The following is an 11,732-nucleotide window of genomic DNA, read 5'->3' on the forward strand; positions in this document are numbered from 1 at the left end:
TGTCACCAACTATCTAACGTACCACAGATGTTGCATGTCTGTGCAAGGACACACAAATACACACACACACACATTTCTCTTGCTTCTACTGGCCCTCTCTCCATATCTAGGGAAAGCAATGCAGTCTGGGGTGTTTTGCAGCACAAGGTAACATAGCCCAGACATCACTGACTGTAATCAAGTCTCTTGTGGATATCATGGGATCTTTGGATTCCTGCTCTTTCAAGCATTCTGCTTGAGGCAAAGTTTTAGAGTTTCTAGTTAAGGTTTTATTATTTTCATGAGGTTTAACTGAATGAAAGAGATGTTAGTTTTGTGAATGTCACTCTTACCATGGTAGGGTGGTTTGGTTGGTTGGTTTTTAGGAGAAAAGGTTTGCAATTTTTGTTGAAGTGCAGTTGAACCTATGTTGTTTCACTGGAAATGCCTTCAGCTCAGTGGTCAGTTTAATGCTGGACGTGGAGGCATGGGGAGCTGGGCCAAAGAGCTTTGGAAGGAGATGACAAATTAGTTTCTTAAATCTATAAATATATATATATATATATAATTCCTTTGTATGCTTAGATTTTTCCAGACGTTTTCTCATACATTAATACTATAAATTATTTTGCACATTGCAAATATGTTTTTATATGTGTCGACTTCCTTGTGAAAGTATTGAAAAGGCAGTGAAGGCAGCTTGCTGTGACAACAGTGAACACAATTAGGATATGCTGTCACACGCTGCCTGCATGTGTTTTGGATCACTGCAGGTATGTCCACCTTCCAAGTCATAAATCCAAAGGAAAACCTGATATCCTCCTTGATACTGCTTCTTGCTTTAATGGTGTTTCTACAACAACGTTCTGCATCAGCGAAAACAAATGGGTTTTGTATTATGAGATGGAAAGGTGATATCTATGTGCAAAAGCAGTCGCATCTGAGTGGTTTTAAGCGTTCATGCTTTGATTTGTTGTCACTGAAGTTTAATATAGGAGGGTTTCTTTTTCCTTTGGACTTTCTCTGCAAGTGTTCTAGTGAAAATATTGCATCAGCACTTCAGGAATGGAGCAGCAGTGTTATTCTGATCTGTCAAATGCAGAGGCCGTGAACTTCCCCTGAGAAGCGCAGTGAAACAGCCTTTCTACTCAGTTCAGGACTGGAAGCATAAAGAATACTTCCTAAACTGGGGCCCCTACAGTAGCCCTCAAAATTTGTTCTGCATGTGAGCCTGACTTGTTTGCATATTCTTGTTGGACTCAGTGGAGAAAAGTTACTTGTGCACACTAGTAAGAGCAGTGTCCCTAAAAAGGCAGTGACTCTTCAAACTCAGCTGAGCGTAATGTTATCAGATCTTAAATGTGCCTGTCTGCAAGCTTACATTTGTTTAGCCTTTGTAAATATTTCAAAGCTTATTTGGAAAAATAATTAAAAATTAAAAGCAGAGATTTAAGAGGAAGATATCTGAAATAACATTAGACATTTTAAATGTATAAACATCCTCACAGAAATCATGCATCTATTTGACAGATGCTTAAAAATAACTTTGTCTTTATTGCTTGGCAAAATTGCGTATGTGTGAGTGCATGTATGTGTGCGGTTTTGTGCCTTTTAAAGGCAAATGATGCTAACATGGCTGTTTGTATTTGATACCATCAGTGGTCTCAGCACAACTCTGGAAATGGTGTTTAATTGTGGCAGAATGAGGGCATGGGTATAAATATCCTTTTGTGAATCTCTCTCCTAAATAATAACTGTATTGCAGCCATGGGATGGGAGGGTTTAAGAAATGGTGTTTGGAAGATCTCAGAGCTCAGCTGTGTATCAGGAGCTGGAAAGGATGATGTAGCAATGCTTTGACTAGGAATCCTGGTGAAGAGAGATTTGAATTACTCTTCTGATTTTTTCCTCATTTAAAAAGAAAATCTAGTTAAGAATATGCACACACTCTTTTTGTCCCTATTTGGTTTTATTGCCACTAAAACAAAGTAGCAGCAAAACCTTCATGTGTTATTATCAGAGACATGCAAGGAACAAGATGACCGCTCCACCAGGCATCAGCCTTTGCCTTCCAGCACACGATGCTTGGCCCGAGAACAGCATCAAGCTGTAGGTGTTGTTGACAGCAGAGGACATGTACAAATGTTCTTACTTTCATTTGTTCCTTTCTCACTTGTGGCTTTTGCCACCACATTCTCCTTTCTAAGGCCCCATAAGAGAGAGAAGACAACCTCCCAGGTTCTTACTGATCGCTCTTTCTTCTCTCTGGACTCAGAAAGGTGCTTTATAGGAGGGAATAACAGCTTTATCTGCAGTCACATCAAGGGGGTCTTTAAACACCCTGGTCCCTCCAGACTCATGAAAAGGTAGCATGGGGAAGACTCTGTGAGCTATGCAAGTTCTGCAGCCACCAGTTGTTGCCTCTTCCTTGCCTTAATTCACCACCACACACATTAACCTTCCCTATTGCAACTCGTTTCCAGTTGCCTTGTCTTGAGGATGATCTTTGAGAGGCTCGATACCTCCCCAGGACTCTCCTTTCTCCTGCAGCACAGCTCTTCTGGGGTCAGGCTCTCTCCAGCTCCCACTGTCCCAGGAGGAACCCACAGGGCTCACAGACAGGGTTTGCAGAGGAAGCGCCTGGCATACTGGGCAGTTCCCTGTTAACCAGCAAAGGTAACTCGGATGACTCAAGGAGGTGAATGGGAGTGCAGAGACTTCTCATCTTTTCTCTTGGCTTCTCTTATATAAAAAAGGAGATTTGGACTGTTTTTTCTTCTAACAGTGGTGAGGTGTGTCTATGCCTAAGAAAGCGATACTTAATTAATTGAGGAGAGAGAGGCAAACATTTTCTTATGCTCTTATAAAATCTTAGGAATAGCAAAATACAGCTGTTGTTCAGTTATTGAGGTTCAGGCAGCAAGCTGAGATCTCCATCATGGTTGAGATGCCTCTAGGGATTGGCATTGCACACACCTCAAGTAGCTCCTGTTGCAAGAACTGACATTTACAGCAACATCTGGTAGGATGTCAGCCTGATCCATGCTGACATGGCAGAGCTCACACCCACATATCTAAGTGCTTTTCTCTCCCAAACAACTGAACTGTACCTGCATAATGGTTGAAAGAGAGCTAGCTGGCCAAAGCCAAAACCCTGCCAGAGGCCATGCTACCAACTCAGCAAGATAGGTGACTGTGGTGGGCCTGTGCTCAAACACTGTGAGTTTGACCAGTCTAGACATAGCTGAAAAGCAGAGTTCCTCCTCCAGCAAAACCACAGCCCAAGGACTGACAAATAGGCAAAGGAATAAGAACATCAGTTTATGTACAAGTTACTGTGATTTTCTGTGAGTGGGTAGAGATATGAGGTAAGGCCTTGTAAAAGGCAAAGGGCTTTGCAGGTGACCTAAGAGCTATTGGTTTTGGATATAGTTACACATATGGAAGATGTCTGAGAGGTGACCTTGGGGAGCTGACAAAGAGAAGCTTGTTGCCTTGGCAGAACAAATAAGCCACAGATGGAAGAACAAGTAGATAACAGCAGTCTTGACAAGAAAACATGAAAGAGAACAAGACTGAATTATGCCAGTCTTGAAGGTCCTTAGTCTCTAAATGACTGATAAGGGAGAATAATTAAACAGGAAAGGGTAAAGAGATGGGAACCATAAAATAATCAAACTTGCTAGTGAGCAGCAACTATTAAAATTAATTACTCTCTTCTGCCCAAGAACAAGGATTTTAATCTTCTGCTTTCATTTAGGCAGCTCCTTTCTCCACCTTAATGTTATTTTTATGTATTACACTTTCCTGTGAATATAGCAGATGGTGAATATAGCAGATGTAACTTCTATGTGAAGTCAAAGAAGCCTCACACAGCTGCATGGAACAAATACTAATGCCCAGAATATCTTCAGAAAAATGTAACTGTTAAAGGGTTTAATTTGTAGGAAGAAATAGAAATCTGAAATTCCTGCGCACCTGCAGTCCCCCATGTGCTATATTCCAGCTACAGATGATGGCATCGCTGGGGTAGTCAGGCCATAGCAGCCTTCTTTGCAGAGACCCCATAAATTCAACAGCAGCTGGACCCATCCTGTGGCTGAATGGAAAGGGAAGGTGTAGCTGTTGTTTTCTGTAACTCTGTTTTATTGATCCCTGGCCATGGAGCAGGACCTTGTTGTGCTAGGCATGCTGCCACCATTTCAGTCAGTCTGTCCACATCTCTGCACAGAAAGGAAGAGATCTGCAATATTTGATCCTCTGGGATCTTTCCCTGGCTCCCCCTTGCCATCGGCATAAGTGCTGACTGAGCTGTACAAAAGGTGTTGGGAAATAAGTCCCAGCCCCTACTCTCAGCTGCATCTAGTGGGGCACTTTCAACACCATTTGGAAGATTTCATTTTAACTGACCTTCAGGCATGACTTATTTTAGTGCTCTGGGTATTTTTAAGATGAGCCCAAAGGAACTCCAAAATATCTCACTGATGAGAGTGGAGGAGGACACATGTTGTTGCTGTTTCCAATGGCTCTGAAAGGTCTGGAAAGTCCCTGTGTGTAGTTGTCAGCTTTAAAGAGAATTTTCTAAATGTAGAAAGCCTGAGCCCATGAGTAATCTTTGTTGCCAGAAGATGAAGAGTGAGGGAAAGAGATTTGTTTGTGGCATGTGGGACCTACCCTGTCTAACACTGTACAACTGATTGCTCAGAGGGATGAGACAATGACTAGAATCGCTGTACTTCAGTGTGTGGTGCATTGCACTTGCAGGGCTACAAGAAGCTTGTGTGTGTTATAATATTTGCAGGCACGCATCAGGGGTGAGTAGCTGTATGAGGAGACAAAAAAAAGCTGGCTTCCCACTTCAAGTATGGTGGTACTTGCAACTAAACTGGAGTGGAAAGAAACACAAACTGTAGCGTGATGATACAGCAGGTTTTTAGTTAGACCAGGATCCCTGCATCTCAGCTGAGAAGTGGCAGCTCCAGGCTGGGAGAGTGACCCAGCAGCTGCTTCTGTGCCCTGGCTGTGTGCACCACAGGGCACCTGTGCTTGATCTCTACTTGGCTGGAACAGGGAAGTTGGGGAAGCTGCTCTGCACCTTTCCCCAGATGGTGTCTCTGGTGTTTCTGTGTGTCTGGCCATCCATGCCACACATCAAAAGGACATGCAGGCTCACAAGTGCTGGATGTCTTCCGATAGCCTGCTCCCAGGGGGATTATGCTTGGAGCAATTGCATAAGGGACAGCTACAAGACTGAATAGTTTGGATGGTCTCCAAGTCTGACTAGTCTCAAGCTAGTAAGCAAAATGAATATACCCCACAAGTTACCTTCTTGGCTTGTTTCTTCCTGGGGAGCAAGGAAAGGAGCTGAAATGGGGTTTTGTGCTGCAGGAGCAGCGTAGTTAAATGATGTTCCTTCTCTTGGTAGGATTGCAGGGGGTTAATCTTCCTTAGGGAAAAAGCAGCGGAAGAATAAAGGAAGACAGACTGCTGGGTAAAGAGATAACTGGTAGTGGCTACAGCCTAATTACTGTGTCTGCATATCTAATTAACTTTTTTCCCCTTTTGTTTCTGAAATGGTTTTGGAGTAATCACTGCTATTACTTGTAAACAATCATTTTATAAAGTGTGAAATTCCTATACTGCTGTGTTTATCATGATTCATGACCTTATGCCCCAGGGGAAGGGTGTAGTCAGCTTGGCATCAGCAGTCCTGTGCCAGATACAGGGTGGTTCATATTCAGAAATGTTATTTACAGAGATACAAGCGTGCAGGGGGGTGGGGCAGTGTGGGACAGGAATCAGAGGATCAAGGTCCCAGATAGCCTGGAATGTGCAGGATCAGATATCCGCATTGGAGCACTCAGCTCCTTAATTCATGTTTCCCAGGGTGCCTGACTCTTACAGATCATTTCTCTTCTCAATGAATATGTGCCTACATATAGCTATTTCCATTCCAGTCATAGCCCTTGTTTATGTCACTAGCAGACCTCATCATATTTGACTGTTATTTTTACATCATGACAAATCAGGAGGACCATGGAACATGCAGTATAGAAATTTTGAAATCAGCTTAAATGTATGCTTCAACATGGTTTAAAAAATAGCATAGGCACTTAGAGTAATGATGCTTAGATGCCACAAAGTTTAGTCGTGAAGGTTCTGATGTTGATTAGCCATTTAGAATCATAGAGTCACAGAAACAGTTAGGTTGGGAACGACCCGTAAGATCGAGTCCATCTGTTAACCTAACACTACCAAGTCTACCTTTAAAACATGTCCATAAGCACCATGTCTGCACATCTCTTAAATACCTCTGGGGATGGTGACTCGACCACTGAGTTACAGAGATTGACTAGGGAACGTAGCAGTGAAATTCATCAAAGATACAAAAATAAGAAAAGAAAGAAAGACAAATAATTACAAAATGGCTTGATGAATTATTTGTACACACTGAAAAGAAGCATGTCTAGATCATCTAACAATCAGTAATTGCCTGGGATTCAAGAGAACTAGGTTAAAATCTCCTATCTAAACATCTCCATTAAATTCAAAATTGCACGTAATTGCAGTGATACCAGTCAGGTAGGCCCAGAATATGGAAACTTGCTCCCAGGGCAGAGCATTATGTGAGGCGGATAATAGTTACAGCATAACAAGCTAGAAAAAATAAGCAGATATTTCTTTCTTTAGAGGATGTTTGTTGTCTCCCCAACACTAGCATTTCTCCTGACTCCAGTCTGCTGCTCGATTGCCTCCTACATTCTGTTGTTTCTCCAGTCACATAAAACCTGAGTGGAGACAACCCAAAACTAGATATGAAGAAGTTGTGACAAGACATCTAAAGCAGCTCTCATGGTAGGGAAATAAGCTGGAAATGGTTCTAATGTCACAGAAAGTGAAGGAAAGACGTAGCAAACTGAATCAACTTTTAAGGTGCAAAGAGAATGTGGAGACTTAAGAAAAGGATGGGGAAGAAAAATGAGGATTTAAGCAAAACAGTAAAGGGAAAAAGTTGATTTAATTGGGGCTTAAGAAGGGAAAAGCAAATATTATTCTACAAAAGTTTTAATCTGGCTACAGCTAAGAAGTCTTTTCCTGCCATCCTGCTAACCAGGAACAATACAGACAAGGGACTAGACTAAGGAACTTGTTATGATCCGTATCTGCAAGACTGCAGCCCTTTACAAACTATACTTTATTTGGAAATACAGGATGAAAAAAATAAGAAAGTGGTAAGTGCTGTCATGAGAGAATGAATAAACCCTTCAAGCAATGCTCTCCAGAGCAGTGGATGGATCTCTGTCCACACTAATGTGCATATTTCACATATGGGACCGCTGCCACCTTCACCCTCCTTGTTTTCTGCGGGCTTTGAGCCAGAGCCTGGTGAGGCTTATGGTTGTTGGCCACTTGGTTTGAGGTGAACGTGGGTTGTTGTTTTTTTAAAGTCTGTAGCCTGCTTCCTGGAGCAGACCTGAAAAATGTAAACCAGTATAAATCCACCATAACAGACCACCAGGGAAGAAAGCTGCTGAGCCTTACTTTTTCAGCCTGACGATACTGAGGAACCCAAAAAGATTCAATTCCTTGACCCTGGCTGGATTCTCTAGGTTGTTTTTGTGAATGCTGGTGCAATCACAACAGCAAAACGTTTCCAGAGTGTTGAGGGTATTTTGTGTGTGTATATGAGTGGAATCCAGAATTTGATGGGCAAATTATTACAGCTTTGTAACTTGGTTTAGTGCTTGAAGAGTGCCTGCTGTCAGGAATACAGAGAGACTTTTGTGACTGAATTCCCTTCTCTCTCAGAGTGAGAGCTCCAAGAAGCAAAAAAAGTATACACACAACCCATGATTAGAAATAAAATCACTAAAGCTTTTGTATGCCTCATTTCTGAGTTGACCAGCTATGAGACGTCAAAATAGCCTTGGGTTTTTTACCATTTTCAAAATTCGCTCTCTGATGATAAATCTTGTTCCAGATGTTTTGGCATGCAAAACCACTGCTGAAAATACTGCTGAAAAGAAAATTCTGAACAGGTTGATTTTTTGCCTTTTTTTTTTTTTCTCCATGTTCTGCTAAAGATTTACTTGATAAAAATCAGGAATCGCTTGTTGGCAAAGTAGGCAAGTGCTTTAAGTTGTTTGTTTATTGGTGTTTTGAGTAGATTTGTGTCATGGTTTGGTTGTGCAAACTTTCGCTCAATGTTCATGTTGTGTGCTTCATAGGTTGCTATTTTATTTGTCTTTCTATTTATGGCAGTGAGATTGTGTTTCATGGTGAGTTAGGTACACAATTTATAGTTTAATAAAGAGAAGCACTTAGAGAAAAAAATAATAAAAAAAAAAGTCCAGACTTGCACATGCTTACCATACAGTGCTTTTCTTTAAAAATCCTGGAACAGCCATTGTGCTAAACAAGCAGTTTGGTGGCAGCAGTACTAATGAAGCCTGGTTTCCTATAGTTTTTGTCTCATGGGTGATTGACTTTCACTATCTAAGAGGATGTGAGCCCCAGGCAAAGCTTTTCCCATCATTGGGGTGTTTATATAACGGCTTTCTCCCATGAGGCTTCTCTTATATCTTGAACTCACAACTGCAAGTTTTGTCCGAGCCAGGACTCTGATAGCATCTCTACCCATCTGTCTATTTTCAGCAAAAAAAAAGGAGGAGGAATTCAGCTATCTTTCCCAATTCTACCAGTGTTGGAAATCTTTAAGAAGTTGTTGGAGTGAATACACAGGTGAACACAAAAACAATGATCACAGAGGCTCCAGTTTTGTAGGAAACTCTACTGAAAATAACTTGGGCATTTCAGAATATTGCAGTGAATATCGGAGATATTCTGTGTGCTTCAAAACCCTGGATCAAACTTCTTCCCGTAAGAGAAGGCAGATTTGATGGTTTATTTCCTGATTTTCAATGTTATGTGCACAACAGCATATGTCTAATATGTTTCCGAAACTGTGCTTTTGTCCTTTTATTTTGATGAGTCCGCACAACTACTGGCCATCAGCTGATTAACTATGCTGTTTAATCCAGACTGCATGGATTTGCACTTTGGAACAGATAATTTCCATTTTGGCCCTACTATAAAAGCCTGCACTTGCAAATGTTAAGCTTAATTTTTTAGTTCTCACAATTGTGTAGGTAATTATCCAGTCAAATATGAAATATCCACTACTATTTTTTTAAGAATGCAGTTCTTCAGTGCAGTCCACTGAAATGACTTATAGCACTTTGTGTATATATTTGGATAGTGAAGGCAAAGTCATAAAAAGATAGTCCTAGTGCAGCCAGGATATAGCAATGCCTATATTAGAGTCAGTGAAGTAAAACTCTAGTGTGTTTCCTTTGATGCTCTGCCTCAGTGATGCAATACAAATGTATATTTTAATGGTGCTTTTATAGTACTTGAACTCTTGGCTATATTGAAATGCAATTTTTCAATCTTGATGTTTTTGGAACGTGTTGAGAGCATAATATCCATGTTTTTCATAGATCTCAGGGAGACCTCTCTCTAACTTTTCTTTTGCCCATGCACAGCAAATCCTGCCTTGTTTGGGTGCTGGGGAGCTCTTGTGAATTAGTCATCATCAGTGAGGTAAGAAGTGGAGTTTGAGTTAGCTGTCTATATTTTAATTAAATGAGAAACTCCAGAGTTTCACTAGACAGATTCTTAAGTTTGAACCTTATTTTTTCTGGTTAGAAGCTGAACTGCAAGAAATTTCCTGACTCTTTTTAAATCACTTCCATTCTTGTAAGAGGGTCTCCTGTAATTTTAAGAACTGCTGGGGCAATAAGCTAACAATACTGTCTAGAACTTTTCAGTCATCCATTTCCAGAGGCTTTAGAGAGGTATCAGTAGCTTCATTTCACATGTGAGGAAACAGAGGCACAGAAGATTGAAGTGATTTGCCCCAGACTATCCAGCAAGTAAGAAACAGAACTAGAGCTAGGAGCTCTGATTTTTAAGTTGTGCCAAATCCATTCAGACACAATCTGCAGCCATCATGAGAGAAGGAGGCGTCCCATGCTAGCAGTGAGTAGTAGAGATTTTAACCTTTACAAATGGCAATTATTTAACCTCTGTGGTTCACAAAATAAACCGAGTGTCTCAATAGCAGAAAGAGCTGGAGACTTGCATCTTCTGACATTTAGACAGCTTGCACCAGCAGTTTATCAAGGAGATGTTTGTATCTTTGCCTGGACTAGAGAAGAGGTAAGCCTCCATGGTTGAGTCAATCTTCACATGATTTCCTCTCTCAGTCCATGGAAAAATAGATTTTTGGGTACAGAATGAGATTGTACTATTTCGTACAGTATTCAGCTGTGATGGTGGCTGGGCTCTCAAGCTCTCATGAGGGAATTATCCTTCTTTCTGTGCAGACTACCTCATATTTCGTTAGATACCATCTGATCTAATGTTTTGCTAGATGAGCCATCTGGTGCTCAATCATAATCTAAACAAGTTTATTTTGTCTAAATGCATCACAATAGGAACTTGGACAGGACAGACCAAATTTTGAACTTCTGTCCTGGATTGTGCTGCCTTATCTGAGTAGCTAGGGGTGGAGAAGTCCTTGTGCTACCCTTCCTACCTCCAGTGCCTAGAATGACAGCTTTTCAGCAGCCAGAGGATGAACACATTTGATATTTTGCTTGCTTCTCTCACAGGCTTCCTCAGAGAGGGAGGCATGCAGCAGAATAATAGTTTACATGCTCTCCTGCCAGAGAAATAACAAGAAAGTACGATGGGGAAAGAAACTACACGTAGAGGAACTCAGTTCTTTAGTATTTTGAGATAATCCTTTTTTGCCTATGCCCTTCAGAATCTTGGTGGCATGCATTACAGACCATGGTCACACCACAGGAACTGAGCTGTGAACTCCAAACAAACAGTAGAGAAGGGGGAGATGTTCTTACATCTGTTTTGAAGGAGAGCAGTGTAAACATGACATTGAAATCTTCCTGTTAAATTTTCTCAACAGTAGTGAGAAATAAGCTGTGTAAGGAACGCTGACCAGCAACAGCTTTTGCTTTAAAATGATTCCATATTCCTAAAGCTGTTGTGCTGTTGTTTTGTACTGGTAAACTGTCTTCTCTGTGTATTCTTTTTTTTTTTTTTTCTTCACTAAGAACCCAAGGGGCCAAGGGAGATCAAGAGGAGGTTTTCATTTCATTCAGAGCTCTGGAATCCAGCCCACTGGAACTTGTATCTTTTGAAGCTCTAATAATTAACATGCCTGCATTCCTTACACTGCAGCACTCACCAGAATGTGCTTCCTGCAGAGCTGAATGAGGGTGAAGACATTGTCTGGCCAGCAGGGAGAAAAGGATGGTGACCCTTCCTGCTGTCTTTGGGTTGGTTGGAGGAGAGGATCCACCTGAGCTTAGGGTGGCCAGAAGGCTCTTGGCCCTTTAGCACATACATGAGTTATGTAGGATGTGGCTCTGTCTCCTTAGTCGTCTTTTTTAGTCTGTCTAAGAAGCAGGCTCTTTCCTACCCCAGGGCTCTGCTTACTGTAGAGATGCTCTGGTTCCTTGTTAATCCACATTTGGAAGCAGTTATAAGAGAATTCTGTTGGACTAAGAAAAAATTGTTATTTCTAACAACTGGTCAGACGATTTGACTACGTTTCCCAGACCTCTTCCTCCCTTGTGTGAAAGGAGGCCAAGTGAGGCCCTATCAGTAGCTGACAGACTGTTGTCCCTGAATCAGCTCTCAGATAAGCAGAAATGGCTTGCAAGTGG

The sequence above is a fragment of the Columba livia genome, chromosome 3 (assembly GCF_036013475.1).
Source record: "Columba livia isolate bColLiv1 breed racing homer chromosome 3, bColLiv1.pat.W.v2, whole genome shotgun sequence".
NCBI classification, from domain to species: Eukaryota; Metazoa; Chordata; class Aves; order Columbiformes; family Columbidae; genus Columba; species Columba livia.